The sequence below is a fragment of the Protopterus annectens genome, chromosome 12.part0, assembly GCF_019279795.1.
Source record: "Protopterus annectens isolate FY-2018-M chromosome 12.part0, PAN1.0, whole genome shotgun sequence".
NCBI classification, from domain to species: Eukaryota; Metazoa; Chordata; order Ceratodontiformes; family Protopteridae; genus Protopterus; species Protopterus annectens.
Genome location: NC_056746.1, coordinates 63,787,310 through 63,813,426, shown reverse-complemented (window position 1 = coordinate 63,813,426; position 26,117 = coordinate 63,787,310).

Here is a 26,117-nt window from a genome sequence, read left to right as displayed (position 1 = left end):
AATATACAGAGGACGTGTAGATTCCATACAGAACAACCCACACCTGAGAACTGAACCAGATAACCTCTTGCTTTGAGGTAACAATGCTAAACCCAGGTCCTCTGTATTCTCCATTTTAGTGATAAAAGAAATTCCATCTGCAAATGCTGCCAAAGCATTTTGTAAAAAATCTTCTTTCAGTCAAAAAAAAATTGTGGGGAAAGCCACCCTGAATTCTCCATTGATAGAACCTCCCACCCTTATGACTTATATATACCAACTCCATGGCTACACATCAATGTGGAAAAGTACATAATTAATGCCTTTTGAAACTGGCTTTCAGTAGAATGTGTTTGCAGCATTGTCAGTCAGGCAAATCACAGTCAGGTATTTGTATGGCTCTGCCAACTAGGTGTTGCATCTGAATGTTATAAAAATGCTGTATCTGCCCATTTTCTTATCTGTAATATTATAGACTTGATGAATGTCCTGAGGTCTCTAGTAATGAGGTACTAGAGTACGGTAATTTATTTCTAGTCATTGTTAAGGTCACCTACTGCTAAAAGACCTGAGTCAACATTTTATTTTAACCAGTCAACTGTGAAGGTAATCTTTTTTCTCCATGAATTTTGGCTTGTTGCATATCATGCATGCATTCATTTGTTTCATTCTTCCAAATATGATAGAAGCTACAACAATTATTTTCCAATATCATTATATGGTCTTGCATTCAGGAATGAAAGGATGAGCAACTGTTGTATACATTAAAGACATCAACACCACCTTTTATACCCTCTGTTTGTTGTATATTAAATCAAAGGTCATAAGTCGCATGTATGTTGCTGACATAATATTGTACTTGTTTTTACCTCATCATGCCTAAAAGTCTAGAAATGTTGCTTGTTAAACTGCTTGTATTAAAATTTATGTAGAACCAACATCATGTGTCCAACTGAGCTAATCAAGAAAATATAGAGGTATGTTCTCATGAGGTATGTCATGGTATATATATATATATATATATATATATATATATATATATATATATATATATATATATATATATATATGTGTGTGTGTGTGTGTGTGTGTGTGTCCAAAATATGAAAGTTCCTCTAAAACATATGATGTCTTTAAGAAATGAGTTTGATGAATTGATGCGAGAGCTGCTAGAATATATGCGAAAAGAACTGAAAATGTAATTAATGTGTAAACACGTGTGATGTCTATTCATGTTTTATACTTGTACATCTGCATTAACTCGTTACTATTTGATATTTATTTACATGAAACCGTGCAGCATGACTAGCTGTATCCTTGTTACTTCTGTAAATATACTCTGCGTTACTATTCTGTCTGTATTTATGTCTGTGGTCTGAGCTGGATTTGAATTGGGTATTTTTAAAATCAGTTCATTGTTCTAGTTAACAAGATTTAAAAAACAAACAAATAAGAAAATAAATTCTCAAAAAGACTATTACAAAATGAGTACATACATACATGCATACACATACATACATACATACATATATACATACATACATACATACAGAAATAAATAAATAATGATCTGTTTTATGCTTCAAGTATTCAGCCTCAGCCTTCTCCCACATCTGGCATTCACTAGAGGACACTTATTTCATTTACTAGTCTTCAATCTTCTGATGTGGAAGGAAAGCTGTCTTTGGATGCTTAGTCTTTTAATGTTCAAGCTGATCCTCCATTATTCTTCCACTGTTTGTCTGACATTAAGTGTAGAGGATTAAGGAGCTGTTAACCAGCTGTGTCCCCTGGCCCATGGTTTGATTCTGTCAGGCTCCATTATCTAACTGAAAGACTCTGAGCAAGTCATTTAACCAGACACCACTTCCCGGCTGAGTCTAAAAAAGGTCCATGGAGATCGATGCTCTACACTGGTAAACAAATACAAATAAAATGAATAAAAATAAAACTCCAGGTAACAGCATAATATACAACTTGTTAAGAGCATGATGTGCCAAAAACATTTTGCAAGGATGCTCTATGTCTTACGGCTACTATTTGGAGCATTCTTGTAGCAGTCTGTAAATTAACTGTTGAAATTGGACAAAAAAAGAATAAAAAAATGTAATTAGTTTAAAACAACACATTGCTTGAAAAACTGTACTTGACCAGTAAATTATTTTGAAACTGTTATTCTTATCCCTGGACATCATCATATGGCAACATTTCTGACAGAAACCTATAGGAGGCATGGAATTAATATAGTCAGTTCTCTGCTTGGTACAAGATTTGTAGTACAAAATTGTGTAATTCACTGGTTTGTTATAATATCATTTTAATAAGGTTAGAGACATAAAGCTTAAATGTGCATATGATGATATTAGAGAAAATAAATTCAGTAATTTAGTGCCCTTCAAACAGAGTTTCTAAGCAATGAAGTGAAGCCACCGAGAGAGAAGCCTGTTTAGAAAAACAAGAAAATGTTATACCTATTGAGTGATAATAAACAGCTGCAAAATGTAATGGATACGAAAATTAACATAATCTGTAAAATTGCAGTAGCCACCTGTTTATAAATTAAAAATGCAAAATAGAAGTCTCAGCAGCACTCAACAAGGTGCAAAACCTCAGGATGCAAAGTATGATTCCAATAAAAGTGAATTAATATTCACAATGCCAATAAAATTACAAGGACAGGTGTGTGATCCACTGTTTATCATCTGTCATTACCCTCTTACCAATAACAGTATTATATTTCCTGATATGAAGTATTTTGCACATAAAACATAATTTCCTCTGCAGTGAGTCAGCTTTAATTTACTGTAATTGAAAGTAGTTGTGTCTGTACCAATATAATATTCTTTTCATAGCCAGTGGCCATCCTGAACGACTGCATTCCACATGATATAGTGATCTCACAGCAATACAGAGGATATGTTTAATGAATTGCAGTTGAATGGAAAAAAAGATGCAAGTTGTTTAACAAAATGTACCGTGGTCTTATTTGAGGGAAAAAAAAATATATATATATATATATATATATATATATATATATATATATATTGAACAGCAAAGTTTAAAATGCTGTATTTTTTAATATTTATTTATTTGTATTTTTGACTGGGGTAGGACATTAATCCTACTGGACCATTTTCAGTCTTAGCAGAAGGTTACGTGTAATTGCTAATGAGATCAGACTTAACTCATTTTTAAAACAATCGCAACTATACACACAGTACTCATGGTATCCCTTCAACATTGTCAGAAACAATGGACATTTTTAAACAGTTACAATTAAAACTTTATACTTACTCAATGTTTACTGCCAAGAGGGATTTTTGAGTGGATTTATGTGGTTCCATTGTTAAGGAAACATTTGCATTTTGCCTGTTTTTGTAAGAAAGGCTATAGTTTGCAAAAGGTGTAACAGATATTATATTCTGAGGAAAGTTAGTACAAAAAGAATGAAGAACGGGTGCTTCTTGATGTATAGTTTAGAAAGATGGTCCAGAAGGGTGAAAGCACGTGTTGGAAGGAATCTGAGGTTGTAGGTTCCCTACCAGGAAAGGCAATGATTTAATGTTAGTGAGTTCAAAGTAGATATCCACTACAAATAGAGTGGGTTTGAGTTCCATATGTTAATAAATTTGTACATGTTATTGCAGATATTTTCTAGAGCTTTAAGATTTTTTTTGATATAGTAATCATGATATGGAGACTGTATGTCAGTTGTAAAGAAGGAACCGTTTACCAATTGCAGCTCTTCCTTTAAAGGACAGAATGAAAAACATTTTATTGAATCATGACAGCAGAATTTTTACCATGGCCATAGTGTTTTGTTTTTCAAATGCTTGGATTGGTATAACATCATATAATCTGCACAGGACCTATATAAAACCATATAATCTGCACAGGACCTATATAAAACCATATAATCTGCACAGGATCTATATAAAACCATATAATCTGCACAGGACCTATATAAAACCATATAATCTGCACAGGACCTATATAAAACCATATAATCTGCACAGGACCTATATAAAACCATATAATCTGCACAGGACCTATATAAAACCATATAATCTGCACAGGCTCTAATAGGCATATGAAGAAGGTCTATGAGAAATTTATTGATAAACAAAAAAAATAATATAGGTGATAGAACTGAGCTGTTTGGTCTTCCAGTTGAGAGTGGTACTATGTGAGAGGAGGTGAGTCTGTGCTGTTCTTTAAACAACATGTTGGAGTGGAATACTTCAAACTATTTCACTGTTGCAGGAAGAATTCCTGCAGAGACTAGAGGGGTTACTAGTGGGTGGTGGTCCTCTGTGTCAAATATTTAGATATGTCTACAGATAGGGCTTCAGGTAGAATACCTGTGCTGATTTTGGTAAACATGTCACCTGTTAATGTGTACAGAAGAGTTTCAGGACTTTTATCAGATAGGACCCCCTGTTGTACAATGGGAAAGATCTGAAGTGACTACATACTCTGTGACATGAATATAAATCAACTTTTCAAATGTGCTATCATGGCTTGGGGAGAACGGAGAGTGGGCAGCAATCATTTGTCTATGATAGGTGGACGGTTTTGGATTGGCCTTGACAATGGTTGGCTTCAAATGTTGTGGCATGACACAGTCAGGTAGATAATAAAGAGATAGATGAAAGGGTGGATAAGATAGTTTTGACACTACTTGAAGATAAATTAGACAGCCCATATGCTCTAAAATGGCCACTGGATGGGATTCTATTCACCAGAATGGCTACTGCTTTGTGTCTAAATCGTTTGAGTTAAAATGAAAGAGTTTGTGGGCTCAAGGAAGGTACTTGCAATACATAGGGGCACTAGGGGTTTTGATAGTGATTTGGGCTGATGTGCTGTAGTTGCAAGGAATATATATTTTTTACCTCTAAGGAGCATTCTGACTTTAAGATCCTAATTGATTCATTTAAGGATCAATTAACTAATTAAAGGATATAGTTGAATGATATATAAGTCAGCAGTATTTTAGAGTGTTTTAAACTTGTCTCATCCTGGATTTTTATATGAATTAAAGCTTTTGCATCAATGCGTGGTGTTGGTCTACTTCTTCTTTACCTCATTTAATCCCTGTGGAAAGTTTTGGAAAGACATTCAATGGGATGCTATGAAATGATCTCCTTAAGTGGAAAGTTGTTAGTTGGCTGAATCCTGATAGCTTGTTTACCAAACTCCAGAATTTTTTCTAGTTTAGTTAGAGAGTAGACTAGGATTCTCTGAGGAGGTTGAAGTTTATGTCAACTGACTGATGGCTTTTTTTGAAACCTATAAACTGGTTGAAATGCATCCTGTGTTCTAAATTTGGAGCTGCTTTCTACTGTCCCTACGCTTTGTCCCTACGTCTACGCAGAGTTTTCAGTTGTTTAGTAATCCCTTGATTTAGTCAGTGTTTACATGGGCTGGAGAATTTTGGAAAGTGTTTCTTTTGGATATATAGTAAGTGAGTGGTTGGGATCCACGGTAGTGGTGCTGCGGTAGCATTGTCACCTCACAGTAAGACGCTGTCTGGTTCGATTCTCAGCTAGAGCATCTTCTGCGTGGAGACATGCGTGACTGGGCATTCGTTCGTTGAAGGTTGTGCATCAGGGCTGGTAACTCGGCACGTAAAAATCAACTACCAGTCATTAGCAGATCGGAGTTCTGCTGTGGCGACCCCTAACCGGGAAAAGCCAAAAGACACAACAAGTAAGTGAATGGTTGGTGAGGGAGTTACCAAGGGCAAGGGGTCTTATTAGGATAGGTAAGTGACAAGTTGCTTTGCAAAAGCTCATTTCTGTGCTTATGTTATTTTGTAAGTTTTGTGGAAGGTGCTGAATGAACAAGATAGCTTAATCCCTGTATTACAAGAATATACAGAGGTAATTGGGTAATGATCACTGATGCAGGGTAGAGAAATGGTTAGGTCTGAGATGGACTGTGGGTTATTTATTAGAACAAGATCAAGAAGCATTCACCTACTTCTGATTTAAAACAAAAAAAGAGCACTAGTGAAAATGTGACATTCAGAGTTTTGATGATGAATCTCAACATATTTTATAATGATTTAAAAGCTTGCTGACTTATGGGATAATCACAATGGCTATATCACTATGTAACCGTTAACCCACAGAAACACAAAGGTGTGAAAGAAAACAAAGAATGTGTAACATAATTTAATCAGACTACGCACACAGCAGTTTTTGTTAGCTATATTTTGTTGTATTCACACAGACATAAATATTTACAATGCATTCTAAAATATTCAGTAAAAAGTTTAAAAGTACTTATATTGTAATGGTTTATTATGGCAAACTTTCTCTCAATAAAATCAGTACATACTCTACGATGAAAAATGTTAACTGTAACAATGTTAGGAAGACATTGAATGTTAAACTACTAATTCAAATGCTTTGAATGGCACAAACTTCAAAAGGCACATTGAAACAGTTTCATATGACTGCTTTGAAGCATTGTATATTGGTAATTTTTATGAATACATGAGGAAAAGAGAATGACTGACAGAGATTAACAGTGAGAGGCAAACATGCTATGCTTATACTGAAAGATATACTTTTGAAAACTATCTTTCAAAGTAGTTTTATATTTTTGATGTATCATATTTAAAGAAGGTCTGAAAATGTTATGCTTTGGTAATGAGCTCATACATTATAAACAGTAAATGCCATGGGATCACCCTTCTTTGTTAAGTGACTTTATGTTTTCTGTAGAGGATTAAATGAGAAGGCATTCTGGATATGGATTTATATTAAATTTAACACTTCTTTTTCACTTTATGTATTTTCTGGCAGCAACACTATGCATACATTTTCTATTGTTATTTTATATTTAAAATCAGATGCCTTGTGTTAAAGTTCAGGCATTTTAGTCATTACTATACACAGCTATACATTTGTAAATCCACAATATCTTAAGCATTTGTAAACTTGGTTCAAGGCTCCCGAGAGCACCCCAGCACTGCCAGGTTATACCTCATACCATGCTTTTTGGCCCCAAAACTTGGACCGAACCACAAAAGGAGGGGGAGTATCAATATTCGTCAAAGATACCCACAGCTCCAGGTTGGTGGCACAGCACGAAGCATCAGAGACTATCCATGTGCAACTAACAGTGGGTAAAACTGCCTTCCAGTTTATAGCCTGCTACAGACCACCCTCCCAAACCCAGGAACCCCACTCGGCCTTCCTGAGAACACTGGAAAATATGAAGGTCTCTCCAAACACCATTATATTGGGCGACTTCAACTACCCAAACATAGACTGGGAGCATTACTCTAGTTCCAATACCCTAGCCCAAAGGTTCCTAGAATTTATAAACTCAAATGCTATGGAACAACTTGTTACCACTCCCACAAGAGGGGAAAACATACTGGACCTGATCATCACCAACATGGGGACTCTATGCTCCAGACCAGAAGTGTATCCCTCACTGGTAAGATCAGACCATAAACTAATCTCACTGGATATTCACATCCCGACCCCACCCCCTGCCCAGAAAACCACAGTGTAAAACTTCTCTGAAGCAAATTTCACACTCCTCAAAACCGAGGTGGAATCCTTCAAAGCCCCCGGGCCTGTGGAAAATATGGCCCAGACCACAGAATCCTTTATAAACGCATTCTATGAACACCTTCAGGAATGCATGGATCATGCAATCCCAAATAAAACCAAGACCCAATCCTCCAAAGGCAGACGTCCTGTCTGGTGAACCCCAGCCATAAACAAACTATACAATAGAAGGAGGAAGCTGCTACATGATAGAGCAAAATCCCAAAAAGGGAAGGCATCTCTGATCAGTATTAGCAAAAACTATGGGCACTCATAAAATCATCTAAGGCCAGCTTCAAGAGAAAAATTGCACAGGACACTAAGGATAATTACAAGGCTTTCTTTAGTTATGTTAGGAACCTGGGTGGGAATTCCCAGATATGCTCAGAATTAGTCCAAAATGACAAAAAATACACCGAACCCACAGACATTGCCAACATCCTAGCTGACAGGTTCAGCGCAAACTTCTCCCCCCCTCCCCACCAAAAGGGCAAATATCTATCTCAGCAGAGTGCTGCCCCCCTGACATCTCAGATGCTCAGGTAAGAGCCGCCCTCTCCAAAGCAAAAAACACAGCATCAATGGGACCAGACGGTGTCCAGGGCTGCATCCTACATGAACTCCAAGAAGAGCTAAACACAAACATAAAACTACTGTTCAATCTCAGCCTTACTACAGGATATGTACCCAAAGAGTGGCGTACAGCAACAGTGGTCCCTCTCCACAAAGGTGGTGCCTCAACGGATCCTGGAAACTATTGCCCCATAAGCCTGACTAGCTTGGTCTGCAAAGCTATGGAAAGGATCATCATGGACCTCATAAATAAAGATATTGGGGACCTACAGACACTGGATCCTACCCAGTTCGGCTTTGTTAAGGGCAGATCCTGCCTCTTAAACCTGGTCGATTTCTTTGAAACAGTCACCAAGGCCATTGATGAGGGGAAGGTAGTCCACACAGCCTACCTGGACCTCGCAAAAGCCTTTGATACAATACCCCACTCGGGCATTATAGATAAGCTCACCAGCTTAAATATAAACCCCTATGTCACTAGATGGGTTGCAAACTGGCTCAAGGACAGAACCCACATGGTTAGAATTGCTGGAGCCATGTCAGACTCCAAACCAGTTACAAGTGGCATCCCACAAGGCTCAGTCCTGGGACCTCTCTTGTTCGGTATATATTTCTCGGAGGTACAGGCCAACATGGAAGGACTGTGGCTGACCAAGTTCGCAGATGACTGCAAACTGGGTGCCATAATCGACTCTCCAGCCGACACAAGCATCCTCCAAAAGGGCCTCATAGAAACAGACAACTGGTGCCAGTGCCAAGGCCTCAAGCTAAACGCCAAAAAGTGTGTAGTCATCCCCTTTGGCAAAAACAAAGTGCCCACAAATTACCACATAGGTGGTAATCCATTAAGTACAGAAGAAGTAATTAGGGACCTGGGGACCCAAGTTGATAGCAATCTCTCATTTGGCAACCACGTGGCCAAAGTGGTTAGAAAAACATTTTATATAGCCCACCTAATCATGAAGGGATTCACATCTAGATCAGGTGAGGTCATTGTGCCTCTTTACTCATCCCTCATCAGGCCCATAATTGAGTACAATGCCCCTTTTGGGATGTACCTTACCAGACACCTGCAGCAACTGGAAAGACCCCAAAAGTACCTCACCAAGAGGATCAAAGGGTTCAAACAGATGCCATATGCTACCCGGTTAAAGAAACTCCAGCTCTACTCAGTGGCATACCGCCTGCTCAGAGGTGATCTGTGCCTGACGTATAAAGCAATGTCCAACCCGGAATTAATGGACATGCTGCACCTCAGAAAATTCATTTCCCATCGAGCCATGCACTCGAGAGATTTGAACCTCAGCACTGAATTAAATAGGACATGCTGGAGGGACAGATTCATAACCCAGAGGCTCCCTTCACTCTGGAATAAAATCCCAGTCCAGGTTAGGCAGAGTCCCTCATTGACTCTTCAAGAGGAATCTTGATGAGTGGATGGGAGATCATAGGTTTACCCCGGGTATCACTTCTGTGTCACTGTTAGACAGAGGCACAGTATACTAACCTCAAAAAAGGGCATAGCAAAATTAATTTAAAATGGGTGGCGAAAGCCAAACACACTCTGGCTAGGCTTATAAATGCCCTAGGGCAGATAGCCTAGTATGAACCTATGAACCTATGAACCTAAATGTAAAATGTGACAAAGTTTGGATTTATCAAGTGATACTGTGGTGGAAATGTTTTTGACTTAAACTTTCAAAAAAAGTCGTTTCATGTGAGTAACATTTACAGTTACATTTTAAAGAATAAAAATGAATACGATTTTAGTATACCTGCGCATGTCAATGTTGTGACATTATGTTGATGTACGCTCTTTATGTAGTGATCTAAGTATTTTGAAAATCTAGAATATGACACCAAAATTGCAAAATACAGCAATAATGGAAACATGATCATTTAAATATATATCAGCAGCTATCAGTTTTAAATGTATAAAACTTCATGTTACAAAAAGAAAAAGAATGCGCTTTAAATATAGCTGACTATATGAAAAACGACATAATGATAAAAGTAAAGGAAAATAAAATATATTTTAATGAAAATCAATAAGACACAATTAACTATAGTTGATTGTTAGGTACTGCCTTTTATACTCTTCTGTTCATCATTGATGTAGATTCAACAGATTAGGACTGAGCGTGTAGGTCAGCCTGATGAGACAAGGTACGAATGGGAATTAAGATAGGTAGGAGACATGAATACATAGAAGGAAGAAGAAGAACTGTGACATCTCACATTCTCTGTCTCAACTGCAGGTTAGGAGCAGGCATAGCTTGACTGAGAAATGATCAAAGAAGAAAATAACTTAAAGGAATGGTAAAGGCAGGCATGACATATGATTTCAAATGGAACCTCTTCTTATGATCATCCTAGGAGATCTTACAAGTAGGTACAACAGAACAGCTGCTTCATTACTGCAAAAATGTTGAACACTCTCTTATGTTACCTTGTGGCTGTTTCTCTTTTTGAACCATGTGTTGGTCACTATCGGCCATGTAGCCCCCATTATCTCTATCCATACTATTATAACCATTCAGATCTCCCATTATCAGTACAACCTCATTTTCTTAAAATATTTTTTGTCCCCCTTTGAAAATCATTTAACTGAACCAGCCGACACTGCCCCATGTGTGTCCACTTCAGGTCTACCAGCTTATCTCCCACCACTGCACTTACTTTGGTATCGCTAAGGCTGGTTATAGATCTTAAGGCATCCTGGTAGCTCAGTTCTCTTTCATCCATCCTGGAGGGTTCCTAATATTCCTTGCACACTCCCTGCCACACCTCCCACACCGATCATCAAGTAAAAATGCTGTCTGAGTGCACTCTTTCCTCTACACTCTAACCTTGCTGTGGGGGCATAGGCTGATATTATCAATACTGCCATCACTTTACATTAGGTTCTAATTGCCATAAGTCTATTACTAATTCTGATGACATCTATCACTGTCTTAAGAAGACTCTCTCTCTCTCTCACACTTTCTAACTGCAGTTCTCACACCATTTCTTACCTGTCATCCTCCTGAGTAGTAGACTCGGGATCCCAGGCCAAGTGACTCAGCTGTACTACCCTACTACCTTTTCTCCTAGATGTCCCTGGTGTCTAACCTCCATATAGTCATGTTATTCACTTCCAGTCTGCATCCTGTCAGTCAACCAATACTCAGTGCACCAATCCTTAGCTCCCTTTTACCATGTTGATTACTTTTACATCCAGAGAGGGAGGGGGTGTATCCAGATGGAGTATATCTGTATTTCTCTCCAGTCCCATACGTTTGTGGCAAATTCAGCAAGATAATGACCTTTACCTCCTACACATTCCAGTGATAATAAAACAAGACCAGTTATCATATAACTGCAAACTATACTACCCCTTCTGTAACTCTCATGTCCTATCCTCAACAAAGTAGAGTCCCTAACTATTGAACCCAACACTATCATTGGAGAAGATTTCAACTACTCTTTCATAGACTGCTGACTGTATTCCACAAACAACTGACATGCACAATGGTTGCTTAACTTTAGAAACACCAACTCCAGTGACCAGTCAATACTCTTTCCTACTAGCCTAAGACAGCTGATCTCTGGTTCTCATTTGCATAGCATTAATCTGCTCCACACCTAAAGTCTTCACCTCCATGACTAAAACTAAACCCCACACCTTCACAGTTTTCCAAAAAACCCAAGCTAAAGCTATAATTGTCTGCACTATATTCAGGGATTACTTCAAGACATGCCTTCTAGTGCTGTTGGACAATATAAAAAAATGCAAATGTCAACCCCCCCCAGGGATCCAGAAGAAAAAAACAGCCACCTATGCCACTGATTCAACGTCATCTCTCCCTTTCTGTATTCAGTGTCACTTTTCTACCTTCTTCAACACTCATGCCTGACTGTCGCAGGATGTCTCTCACACAAGCCATCTACCTCTTTGCTGGACACTCTTGTTTTCTCTTGTCTTCTTCCTGTCCGTACCAAATCTTCTTCACCAGATTTTCTTTTGCTGTTCTGCACATGTTCCCGAACCACCATAATCTGCTCTCTTCCATCTTTTCTGCAATTGGAGCTTCTTTGGCTTCTGCTCTGATATCCTCATTTCTTTGTCCATGATGAAGCATGAACAGATCAGCACCTGCTTCATACAGAATACCTCCATCAAAGTTGACACCATCATTAGAAACATTTCCCCATTAGTGGACAATGGACTCTTTTTTGACCACTACATAGGAATTATTGTTAGTCAGTTCTTCCCAAGTATCCCAATTAGTTAGCAAATGCATACCCTCCCAGTCCAAATAATTTTTTATCCCACTATAATCCCCCCTACGTGTTTCTATAATAGAATATTAATGTGCCCTTCAGTATGCATGTGTCCAAACATATTACGTGAAACACCGCAAAGCTTTTTGATTAAAAAAAAAATTCAGGTATGAACTTCATAAGCTACACAGGGCATCTATAAGCTTTATCACTCTACTCTTGTCTTCTATAGATGTTTGAGTGACTATCTTCATTTGGTCTATATTGCAGGAAAAGCCACAATCCTATTTTATATATTCAGAACAAAATAGCATTTCCACCAAAAACCTTTCAAAGGACCTAAACCCATATTAAAATGTTAACAGAAATTCTTTGTGGAAATGATGCTGGTCGAAGAGATCACCTCCCTGTGGAATAAGCTCTTATTTTGTGGCAAACGCTGTAGTTTCTAGACTCTTTTTAAAGCCAGCTTCAGTGAGTTGATGGGGATGCATAAATTCTCCCTATGGCTGTCCAAACATGCCCTTGTAGCAAGTAGAGGGAATTGTAGTATCTAGGGTCCAAAAGTTTTCTTGGACCAACTGCCTTATGTAAATCTAAGCAGATTAGATCAAGATGGCATAGCCAATCTACTCTATGATACAGTCGGCTCAAACTTCACCCACACTGTCCCTAAGCTTCTTTGGGTGAAAACCTGTACAACATACTTCCTCAAACAATTAGCAGGGACAAAGTGCTGGTGGCAATCACTAAAGCCAAGAACACCTCTTCTATGGATGCAGACAACATCTCTGGCTGCCTCCTGAACAATCTAAAACATGACCTAACAGGACTACTTGAAGAAGTCTTCAACCGCAGCCTCCAAATAGGCTACATTCTAAGTGAATGGAGGTCTGCAATAGCCCTTTATCTCCACAAAGGTAGATGATCCACTGACCCAGGGAACTACAGACCCACCAGTCTAACAAGCCTACAATACAAACTAAAAGAATGAATTTTTATGGAAATGATAAACAAGGACATTCACAACCTACAGATATTTGATCCTTCCTAATTTGTTAAGGGAAGATTGTGCCTACTTAAACTGGGAGACATCTTTGCAATAGTCTCCAAGGCAATGGATGAGGGAAAAGTAGTTCATAATCCATATCATGACCTGGCCAAAGCATTCAGTATTATACCCCACTCAGGCATTGTTGACAAGCTTCCTGACCTAGGCATAAATCCCTATATAACTCAATGGATTCCTGGCTGGCACACAGACAGGACCCAATGAGTTAGGGTCAGTAAGATCAGTTCCATCAAGAGACTGGTTACTAGCGTACTACTCCAGGGCTCTATACTGAGCCTGCTCTGTTTGCACTTCCACCGCCCAGACAAGTTGTATCAGCTAGAGGCTCTAATACAGAATAATTTGCTTAGCTTGTAGATAAAAGATAAAAGATATTGTGGAGGGCATTGATTCTTTTATACAGGATTCCTAGCATTTCTTTGAAGTTACTTTCAGATTGTAATTCATTTGAAGCTGGACTCCAATTAACTAAGATAGAGATTAAAATATATAGTTGCATAGGGAATGAGTGGTTTTAGATTATATTGTGCCAAATATACTAAGCTACCGAACCATGACATATATACCTTATGCTTCTTGTTGGAATTAATTTTATAAAACAATTATTTGTTTTTAAAGACAAATGCAACAAATATTATAAAAGACTAGCCATTGGAGCAAGTGTGATTTCTTCATTTGTCAGCATTTTCATAGTTTATTGGAAAAATAATATTTTTAAAAGTTAGAAGTATGCAAACTTGACATTATATGAATGTTTTATTGATGGCTAATTTGTTATATGGAATGGTCCAAATGAACAAACTGAAATTTTGAAAAATGAACTTAATTCTAGCTGTGTTTTTTTTTTTTACAATGGGTATTAAATACTTATTTATTTATTTTTATTTTATTTTACATTTGTTGACCGGGCTAGTCTAACTGGATATATGTCCATTTTCAGTAGAGGCCCGGGGAGAAAAGCTCCAAGGAAAAAACATACAATTTAATAGAGAGTAACATCAAGACAGTTTTATACAGCAATAATAATACAATAAAAGCAATTTTATACAGCAATAAATTTAGCATAACATGTTAAGCTAAAGAAATTCTTAAAAGAATATAAAAAAATAGAAGAATTAAAAGTACTTCAGTGCAATATCTGAATGTAGAAATATTGTTAATGCAAAGTCTTTGAGTTATATGCCCAGAATGTTTAGAAAATCAACATACGTCAACAAAATGTTACATACTTCTAGTTGCCAACCAGCTTTTATAAAAAAGGTTTTAAAGAAACAGTTCATTAGAGCATCATGTCTTACATCTGATGATACTGATGTTTTGTAACATTGAGATGTTGACAAAAATGTTTTTGCAACAGGGTTATAAGATTTGATTGATTAATTTATTTCTGAAATTTCTAGCAAATGCAATGATCTTTTAACCCCCCCCCCCCAATTTGCAGTTCATTAGTAAATGCAGCAAGTGGACTGAATTATATTTGTACCTTGGGTATCATGCCTTTCCTTGGATAGTTATGACAATTTCATAGGTCATTCTGAAGTTTAGCCACTCAGTATTGTGAACATTGTATCTAGATGATTGTCACTGCTGAAGTGACACCCCAACCCCGTGTGTAAAAATGAGAAAAATGTGCTGTGGATGGATGAATGGACGGATAGGTCATTGTCGTATTTTCATAAATAAAATGGGTATAAGTATAAAAAGTCATCCTTGAGACTGGGAGTCCTGTCATAAATGGATACATTATTTTGAAGAAAAATGGCACCGATTCCTGCAATAGTCAGGCTACAACAGTCCACATGTTTATGTGGCAGGTATAAAACAATCTCTTTTCTCACCAAAAAAATATAAAACAGTGCTTTATACAAACAGAACAGTTTGTCAAGATTTCAGGAAGTTTTGTTTCGACATTTTGGATCAAGTGATGCTGGACAGTACATGTGGTGATCGCAATGCTTTACTCATTTGTTGATTGTTTGATTATTTATTTGTCTTTGTTTACCGGGACAGTCAGACTGGACAAGTGTCTGTTTTCAGAGGAGTCCTAGGGAGAAAAGCTTGACTATATTTCCTTACAGTTGCTTATAGAATTTATACATAGCAAATACAATTTTTACTGTTCTTACATGGATTTAAACATATGACAGTTTTGAAAATTTGTTACAAGGTTATGATTATGACATTCAATTGAAGGATATAGTGATTGTTACAGATTCATTGATATGGACATGTTTAAGGTGCTTATATTTGGTTTTGGAAGTGAGGAAGGCTCTACTTCTTCTTCTTTTTTTGGCTTTTCTCAGTTAGGGGTCGCTACAGCAGATCACCTGTCTGCTCATGATTGGCAGTGGAATTTTACAGTGTCGAGTTGCCAGCCCAGTGCCCAACCTTCCACAGAAGGTGCACACATGCACACACTCACACCTTGGGCCAATTTAGAGTGTCCAATCCACCTACAGCATGTCTTTGGGATGTGGGAGGAAACCGGAGCACCCAGAGGAAACCCACACGACCACAGGGAGGACATGCAGACTCAGCACAGAAAGCAGTCCAGTCGAGGATTGAACCGGAGAACCTCTTGCTGTGAGGTGGCAACGCTAACAGCTGCACCACCGCGGCTGCCCTGAGGAAGGCTCTGTAGAGCATTGTTTAGTTAATCAGTGTAATGACATTGCTAGCAGCCTAATAATATTCTTTAAGAGGTAGGGTATGATATATTGCAGGAGATAATGTATAATATAGTGGAGGAGAAGGTATTTTAGTGGAGAAGACAGGAGCAAGACATGGACATAGCCATGACAGGGAAAGCTGTTGTTTAATTAATGGTTTACATTTGGAGTAGTTTATTCTTGATTTTAACTCTTTTGGAATTGTATTCCCGTTCTTAGTGACATAATAAGAGCAAAGATAATCACCTGCCGAGTTGTTGGATTTATTTGTAGATAGTAGGCCTTTGTCTCCAGAGTGGAGGTTCTGATTTGGGCAGTGAAGCTGGAGAGTACCTATTAGTACTGGGCATGTATCTGGTGAGTAAATAAGGTTGTGAGTGGTTATAATTTGTGTGTTACTCAGGTAATTGGGTAGTTTTAACCAGTTTACTACACTTAGAGTCTGACAGTGATGGGTTCTATTTGGCCAGTTGCAAATTTGCTATTTTGTTGTAGCAAGAGGATAGATAAATATGTGGTCTTTATGTTGCTTAGTACTGGAGATGCATATACTAGTGATGGAAGAAGGTATGTTGTAGAAAATGTTTTTCTACTGGAGTCTGTAAGGTTTTGCTTGATTCTATAAAGGGAGACTAGGCTTTGGTAGGTTTTCTTAGTTACTGGAAGGATATGTTGGCTGAAATTAAGTTTATTGTCAATTGTGACTCCTAGTAAATTTGCTTGAGTTACTGTTTTAATTTTTGTGTTGTTTAAGAAGGTTATGTTAAATGAGTAGTTTTGTTTTAGGTATTCTTTGGAGGTAACCAGCATGAGTTTGTTTTATTATGGCTTAGAAGTAGGCTGGATTTTTTTTAGCCATAATTCAACTGCCGAGAAGGCATCTTAGGTGATTTGTTGTAATTAGAGTTGCCACCTCTCACAATGCTGAAAACTAGAACAAAGCAATGCCCTCTGCTCTACCCATGACTCTGCCCAGGCCCAACCCAACTCCACCCACATCCATGCCCATTTTATGATGTAAATACATGTCATTAGAGCAGAACATCCCTTTTAGTACATTTTTATGTGCCTATTCTACACTCACTCTTATTTTCTTTGTTGTAAAGTATCTGAGACTCCACTATATCACTTTAGTAATGCTTTTTGCAAAAAAAAAAAAAAAAAAAGACAGAGGTTGCTTTTTAACAAACTCCAGAATTCTGTCCATGCTTCTAAGGAGAATACTAAAGTTTCTAGAGTGCTTTCCCTACTACTAGAGAATCATTCTGATTTCCGGATAGTCCAAAAATACTAGATAGGTGACAAGTCTAGTTATAATTAATTTTATTCATTGCACCCTACTGACCCCTTCAGATGTATCTGCAGTCGCATCCTACTGATGCCTCTAGGTATCAAATCTTGCTCGTTCTTATTTGTATTTGTAATTATGTTATTTTAAAGCTTACACAATAGCAAACACAACTGTAGTGATATTCAATCTTTGTCTAGTGCAGGTAGAGACATATTAATTGTTCACACAATATTTATTTATATTCTCATAAATTTCATGTTTTTTCTAAATATCGTTACATTCAAGTAGCACAGACAGTACTGCTGAGATTCGTATGAAAGTTCTCAGCTGGATGAATAAAATGCTGCTGACATTATGTGTGTCACCTGAGTGGTTGCTAAGATTTTGTAAGTTTTTCATGAAATATTAAAATGTAATAGTATTGTGTTTACTCTGATTTATGAAATCAATCCAGTTTAAGACCTAGAACTAAAGACTATTACCACTATAAAAATAGTTTGTGCTGAAGAACTTGACATTTGCACTTCTATAGTAACCGCAGTGGTTACAGAGATATGAATATTTGTCTGAAATGTGAGGATATAATTTGATTCTATCAATAACCTCAGGCCCTACCCACTGGAAGTTAAAATGCAAACTTCCACAGCTACATTGGAGGGAATGAGAGAAGGAGGGAGCTGTGCAGATTACTGTAGAGCTGCCTGCGTACTGGATTAGTTCTGCATGATTTGTCATTGTATAGAGTTTATTAATTAAGACATTGAATAATAGCGGGCCTAATATTAAGTCCTAAGGCACCCTTACTTATTTTCTTTTAGGGGAGAGAGTATTTGCTGATAGCCTGTTATCTTTTCGCTAGATAGCTGTGAAGTTGAAAACTATCCATAGTTCTAGAACTAGTAACTAGAACATAGAACTGGTTCCCATTAGGGTAGGATACATGAAAAAAAAAAGAATTACTATGGCTATTAAAATTGCAGATGGACATATTTCCTGACCTGAAAGGAGTATTAACATTTTAATTATTTTAAAATTAAGACCTTTAGCTTAGTATCATCCATATTGGAAGCTTGGTTTGTTTATTTTATACTTTTATAACTTTTTGTATTTTGCTAACAGAGGTACTTAGTATTATTATTTATTTGTGATTAGATGTCATTGTATCGGTTGTTTGAATCATGTCACTTGTTTGGCTTTTAATATAAAAAAGGAAGACTAAGAGAGTTAGGTTATCTGATGAAGTTTATATTACAGTGGATGTTATAGTTTATATTTTGTGTTTTTTTTTTCCTTTGTGAGTTTTCATTTCACAAATTGCAGGTAACTATAGTATAGATTATTGTATGTACCTATACACTGTTTGAAGTCAAAGGCTTACAAGGAGAAGAGGTCAGTAATGTAGAGCACCAAAGTACTTCTTCAGTGTTTTGTCATCTTTAAACTTTGCTAATCTTTTGCCGAAACATGCTTTTAACTGCTGTGTTGGTGTTTCTGCTGCCTTTTTTTATCAGTGTGGGCAGTTTGGCATTCAAAATGGAGAGACTTATCCTTAAGCTACAACTACACAGCCGTTTATACAGAATACATTGAAATGAGGCTAGGTTTCGAATATATCTTTGAGTCACAATATTCAGTGCAGCATGCAGGAGACCTAACACATCACTAGATTGAGCACTTGTGCATACTGTGTGCACATGTATGGTTGCTACCCTTTGAGGCAGCTCTAGATTGTGTTTCTCAAGATTCCCAAATCATGATTCTAACATGAATTCCAGGCCACTACCTTGTTTTACATGATCTTGTCTGCCTGCCCTCCTAAGGAGAAGAAAACTGTGCGCTTTCTCCTACACAACAGTTTCAAAGAGTGACTCCATTTCATAAAGTGGGTGCCTTGACTGACTTGGCTGAAGTTCACACTAAGGCCACTCACATTCCTTAAAATCAGACTCCTCTAAAGGCATCAGTACTACAACCTATGTGCTACCTCCCTGAAGATCTGTGGCAGTGGGAAGTAGTGGTTATACAGAAATACCCTAAATGACATAGTATTTTGCATTGATAATGCTTTTTTTTCCAGACTGTAATTTTATTATTATTTTTTTTTTAATCATTCAGATTAGTGTTCTGAATAAGGACTATTTTCTTGTACTGATACTAGGACACACTAGGTAGTCTGTTTGGGGGGGGGGGGGTCAGTGTCTGTGTTGTCCTTGTTGTTAATTTAATGTCAAAGCACTGCTACACACTGTCGTACAACACATGGCTGTTCACTTGTGAGGCTGGCTGCAATCTTGCACTAATGTTTGATCGTGACTTACTTACAAGGCATTTGTTAAAGCTGAGGTATTCTGAAATCATCATATAATTGTGTGCCTGTGCCATAGTTGTAAGGTAGTTGGCACCTTTCCAGATTCTGACCATCATGCACATAGAAGAGGGGATCATACCTTTCAACCGTACAGAGTTTCACAGAATGTCCTGATTTCTGCCTTTTATTTTTGATATGTTTCTCATAAAATTGTGTTTTTCTGGCAAATCATTAGGATATTTTTGAGGAGTTAAGTCAGAAAATAATGACAGACATTTGAGATACAGACTTTTTACCTTTCAGAAAATTCATAGTAATGTAAAACCTGTTATTCAATCAACTTTCAAACTTTGTAAGAGCAATATTTAACAATTGTCCCTATTTTTATGCCTTTATCCCCCCATTATTTATGGCTTTGTCCAGATTTCTTGCTCTACAAAGTTGAGAGATATGGAGGGGATGTAATTTTGCCACCACCATCTACAAAATTTACTTGGCAAATAGGGAATGGAAGATTGTTTTGTTCTTTAGTTTTTTGGCAGGGGTCGAGTGAGACCAATCATCCTGGCTATAACAAAAGACAGCTGAGTCTTTTGACACAGTGGTGTTAGTTTACATGTTACCTACTGAATTTTTGACCATTTGCAGAATATCTGATGGTCAGCACAGAAGATTGTGACTATGATCTTTTTTGTGAGCTGTTTCCTGTAGTTTAGTGTTTGATTCATTCAGTCTCTATTTGCCTTCTGTGTGACGCTGAGCAAATTACTTAACTGGGCGGTGGTGATCTGCAGTAATTAAAAAACTGGGCTCAGATCCTCAGTGGTTTTCTGGCCTGCATGTCTGCGAATGACCTATAGACCTATATCCACTTAGGTCATCCTCCTCATTGTGTTTCCTTGCTGTGAGTCATAATAATACCAATAAGTCACAGACACTTCCTCACCTAACAAAGGATGTCGTTAAGCTTGTTGCAAAAAAAAAAAAAAAAAACAAAAACATATGTAGCAAGTATTTTGAATGTGAATTTGCACTCTTGAATGTACATCTGTAATGTTTGTTCGTGGCAGTTTTTTTTCAATAATTTCATTCCAGAAACTGGGGGTTCTTCTAATTGAAGTGCCACGACAGTTTTATTGCACAATCCTAGTACTGACTGTGAGTCTAAACAAACAGTGCATGAGATTTTATTTGATGTGCAAATTAATCTTGAGACCAGACATTCAAAATTCCAATTTTATTAGCCCAGCTCAAAACTTCACTGTAGCAAAAGGTGTGTGTGTGTGTGTGGGGGGGGGTTTCAAGAGCTGATATCATAGCATGGACACTGTCATTGACTGCAGCCTATATAGTTAGACTCAAAATATTAAAAACTTGAAAATGATATAGTAGCTGGTTAGCTATTTCTGAGAAAATGACAGAAAAAAGATTCACATTTCTCTCATACAGAAGGCATCTCTGGTGAATCAAGGGAGTCTCTATTATGCATTGACCAAGATCTCTAGACAGCCCAAATTGCATTTATATGCAAAGAGTGGTGGTTATATGACCAGTAGAAAAAAAGACACAATGGAATTAAGTGAAACAATACTTGAAGTCTTTCTTATTCCAGGATTAAAAGTAATCGTTAAGAGATCTATTGTCTAATTTCAGAAAAACATTTTACAGATACAGTAATGCTGTGAGATCAACCACCCCTACATATTTATAAAATGTTGATCAGATGGTAAACTATAGTAGTTAATATTTTATTTTCTTTTTAATTACTACTTTTACATATATGTCTAATTATTTTAGTTAAGGTTTGTCAAGCAGACTTTTATGAGGATATAGTTGCCATGAGGGTTAGGGTTACCTTGGCATTGTTTAAAAATGGTTCTATGTCAGAGTGTTGACAACACAAGTAGTCAACAATCAAAACGTAGATCAGGCATTATTTAATATCCATTATCTTGAAAACCAGTAAAGAAATTCTAAAAGACATTTCCTTTTGCAGGGGAGCTGTGCATTTTCACATCCCCTCCTAAATATATATACCAACTCCAATGTCATACCACAGTAGAACAAGGCAAAATCCCACTTCCCACTGTAATGAAATCTCAGACACTAGCTACAGGCATTTGTCACCTTCTGAACATTCAATATTTTGTGTTTGAAGTTTTGAAGGTCAATAATTAAAAAAAAACTCCATCATATAGGCACTGATATAAAAATACCTCTCTCCTATCTTAAAAAAAGACTGGCTTTTTGTTATTTCTGCTAAAATATATTTGCTGTTTGAATGCAGGAGAGCAGTCAGATTGTGTGTATTAAATATCACTGCACTGCATGCTGGTTAAACAGTCCGTATGAAACCAGTGGAGTTGGTGAGTTCAGGTGCATTAACAGCATGAAGATTTCTGTTTGACAGTTGATTTACATATTACTTATTTATATAATATTATTAGCCTGAGGCTGTTGGTTCAGCAATGAAAATACATGTTGAATATCTGCATTTGGAATTTCTGATGACAAATTATATTTTTGGCTATGTCACCTTCTGCCTGCTCTCCTTTTATAGGGCAATATACATATTTTATACACACTTTTCTGTCAGTGGTGTATTTTTATTTGTTTTCTTTCCATTTTATAAAACATAGGAAAGCTAACTGCCACATAAGCTTTTCTCTTAATGACCATTAAGTGAGATGTTAAACTTTTATTTATTTTAGCATTGCCTGGGGTGTATACATGCACTTTCCTCACAGAAGATTCAATTTGTTTGAAGAAGGACAAGGTTCCTGAACAGTATCACCCTCCTATAAGTGAACTAGACTGTGTCTGTTCAAAAGATTCAATGAAATGTGATAAAAACTCACACCTTGTGTTTTATATTTGGCAGAAGGGGAGGTGTTAACGCCTGATGATCCAGTCATGTAGCTCTTTAGATGAAAGCACTAAGTGCTTCCCTCAGAACATGATACTAGACGTGTTGCTTTAGGTTTTATTTTTGAATATATTTTAAATGTGTTCATGGCAAAAATAGTATGACAGTGGTGTGGAGCACTCTATCATTTCCATCTATACAATGCTGTTGAACTGACTGACTCCTATAGCAACCTCCTGAGCAGTCTTCACAACTGAAATTATTTACTTGGCAAGTAAAGAATAAAAGTAGATTGCCAGGACTTTCTCACATACACACACCCACACAAATGTACCCCCCCCCCCCACAGGCAGACACAGACACACACACACACACACACACACACACACACACACACACACACACACACACACCTCCAAAGAATTTAAAGTTGCCAATACTTTTATTGTGTGTTTTGGGGATATAAGAAGAAACAGATGTACCCAGAAAACCCCTTATGAGGCATGCAGATTTCGATCAGAAGCCACCCCGGCCAAGAACCGTATCAGATAACCTGTTAGTATGATTTAACAATAATAGATAATGTACTTCTGTGCTACACAATCTAACATTTACAATGTCATTATTATATTATTAGTAATACCGTCATTTTAGTTTTTATTTTTTAAATGCAGTATACTGAGGAAATTTACAGAATATGAATATATATCAATATAAAGCCAGAGTTTCTACATCCTAACTTGCCTTCATACTTTTATTAAAGACAGATTTTAGTACAGACTTTGCAGAGTTAAGTTTCATGCTGTCACCACGTTTCAGTAGCCATATTATTACATGTCCTAAATACTTTAAAAATGAAATTAATCAGTTAATGCTGGTACTCAAAATAGAAAGCTGCCCCAGGTCCCTGCCTTTCAGTAATGTACTGAGTCTGCTCATGTCCTGAGGGAGAGACAGGGAGTAAGATAGATAGAATCAGACAGAAGGTCTAATTTTCATCTAAGTAAAACTGAGGCAAATGTAATAAATCAGATTTAAAAAAGGTATCATGAGTCATATAGCTTGACATGGTTTCCTGTTCCAGTTTCATTTTGATTGTATTTAATTTATGATTAGAAAATATGATGAATTGGAAGTATGTTGTCTTTGAGTAAATCAGAGCTGAGATGGCAGTTGCTTGTTTCGTTTGCATCCCTTAAGGGCTTTATTGCTGATTTTCAGATTAAAAAAAAAAAGAAATGAGTGTTACATAAATCTGATCTGTGGTAAAAACATAATTACTTTACTTCTTTTCACAGTCTTTCAAGAAATAAAACGACCTCTTGAAATTTGCACCATCTATGTGATCTCACTGTGTGTGTGTGTGTGTGTGTGTGTGTGTGTGTGTGTGTGTGTGTGTGTGTGTGTGTGTGTGTGTGTGTGTGTGTGTGTGTGTGTGTGTGTGTGTGTGCGTGTGTGCGTGTGTGCGTGTGTGTGTGTGATTGTGTGTGTGTGTGTGTGTGTGTGTGTGTGTGTGTGTGTGTGTGTGTGTGTGTGTGTGTGCGTGTGTGTGTGTGTGTGTGTGTGTGTGTGTGTGTGTGTGTGTGTGTGTGTGTGTGTGTGTGTGTGTGTGTGTGTGTGTGTGTGTGTGTGTGTGTGTGTGTGTGTGTGTGTTAACACTATAATTTACAAGTTGTGCTACCTATCAATATTATTGTCACCCATGCATCTTATTAAGATAAGTGTGTATTATTCAGTGTTTAAAACAATGTCAGAGTTATGAGAAATGAAGGATAGGAATGCTCTTTATTTATTTAATTAATAGTCATTAAACAAAAGGTTAACGGTGAGCTGTTGTAGGATCTAATTGTGGCAAACAAGAAATAAAAAAAAAAAAACTGGTGAAAAGATTCATGATGGTGCTTTTGGTAGTGATGTAAGTATGAGTGAAGGGTAAAAGCTAAGAAATCATAGATATGTTGTTCACATATGAACAAAGTTAAATAGTAATCACGTCATACAGGGACATGGCCACAGCTGCCCAGTAGTCTGAGAAGGAAAGGTTATAGGGACAGACAGACACATAATTCATACACAGATGGGTAGCATTGACACAAAATGACAAAAGCTGATGAAAAGAGTAGACAGACGCAGTAGAGATATGAAGGGATCAGACCTGAGATGAGAAGGACAGGGTAACAAACAAGGTGTGAAGAATGACACATAAGGAAGGAAACACCTGAATGGGGACAGGGGATAGGGCATGGTGTATGCTAGGTGTCAGATTACACATAAGTCAGGGAAACACCTGAAAGGGACAGGGGATAGCACATGGAGCATACCAGGTGTCAGCTTGGCCTGTAGTCTAGGACACTCAAACACGAGTCCAGTCACCTCCATCACTGAAGTCATGGGCACCTTAAACCTTTGCTGGCTAGTTGCCATGACCTACCATTTTCACAACTTTTCCAGATATGCCTTGAGGCACTCCACAGTGATGAGGTGGGCATACAGGTGTTGCCTTCCCTCAGATGATACCAGCCTCTTCATCAGCTATCAGGAGACTACAGGGGACTCCTTTGGGCCACTGTCAAAGCAATAGCACTGCCCTCCCTGAGAAGTGGCTGTGTAGGTCAACAGGGTCCAATCATGGTCACATTTAGTAGGGTGACTCCTCTTCCCCTGTAGAGAGATTGTTCTTTGATCACTGGTTATTAAGCAGCAGAGGCAGTGGCCGGCACTGACTGCATGGATTGTCATTGCTCATCTGTCATAAATACAGCTGGACATGCAGAGAGAACATTAAATAAAAAATTAGTATGCACATATGGTACATATAAGGTTGGGATCAGCACTCATTGCCAGAAGAGGTGCTCTTTCCTCCTTTGATACCCTTTCATGTTGGCTTGCTGTTCCTCAATTGTTGTGAAAGAATACATGAAGAACTCTGGACACAGGCTAGCCTATTAAAAGCAAAGAAAAAATAAATGCTTACAATAAAACTCTGGATCTCTGTCACTAACTTCTGTTTTCCACTATTTCAGCAGGTCAGGGTAGTGCTACTGTAGGTCACTGTAATTGTGTTTGCAGTGTTTGTACTGCTAACATGAATGGACAATGCAAATGTGATATTTCACACCCCACAACTTGCTCACACATGAAACAGCTATTTCTTCCATAGCTCATGACAGTGGCTTGCTTATACAGTAGCATTGTTGTTGCCTATAACTCTTTTCTGCCACCTCTGCAACTGATGACTGTGTCCTGTCCGGACCCTCACCTCAGTGAATAAGGTAATGTCTGATGTACATTATGGCCAGTCCATGCATTGCCTTGCATGGCCTGAGTTTGTAAAGCAAGCATCATTTTATTCTATGCTGCCTGTATTGTGGCCTTTAGTTGGGAACAAGACACTGACTCATGCCATGATGTATTGTGCCTCCCGCTGCTTCACTCAGGGTACAGTTGCTGCTGTTCATCATCTGATGGTCCTCGCTCATCATCGATAGCTCCATATATGGGTATGGTGGACCCTGCTAATCTGTT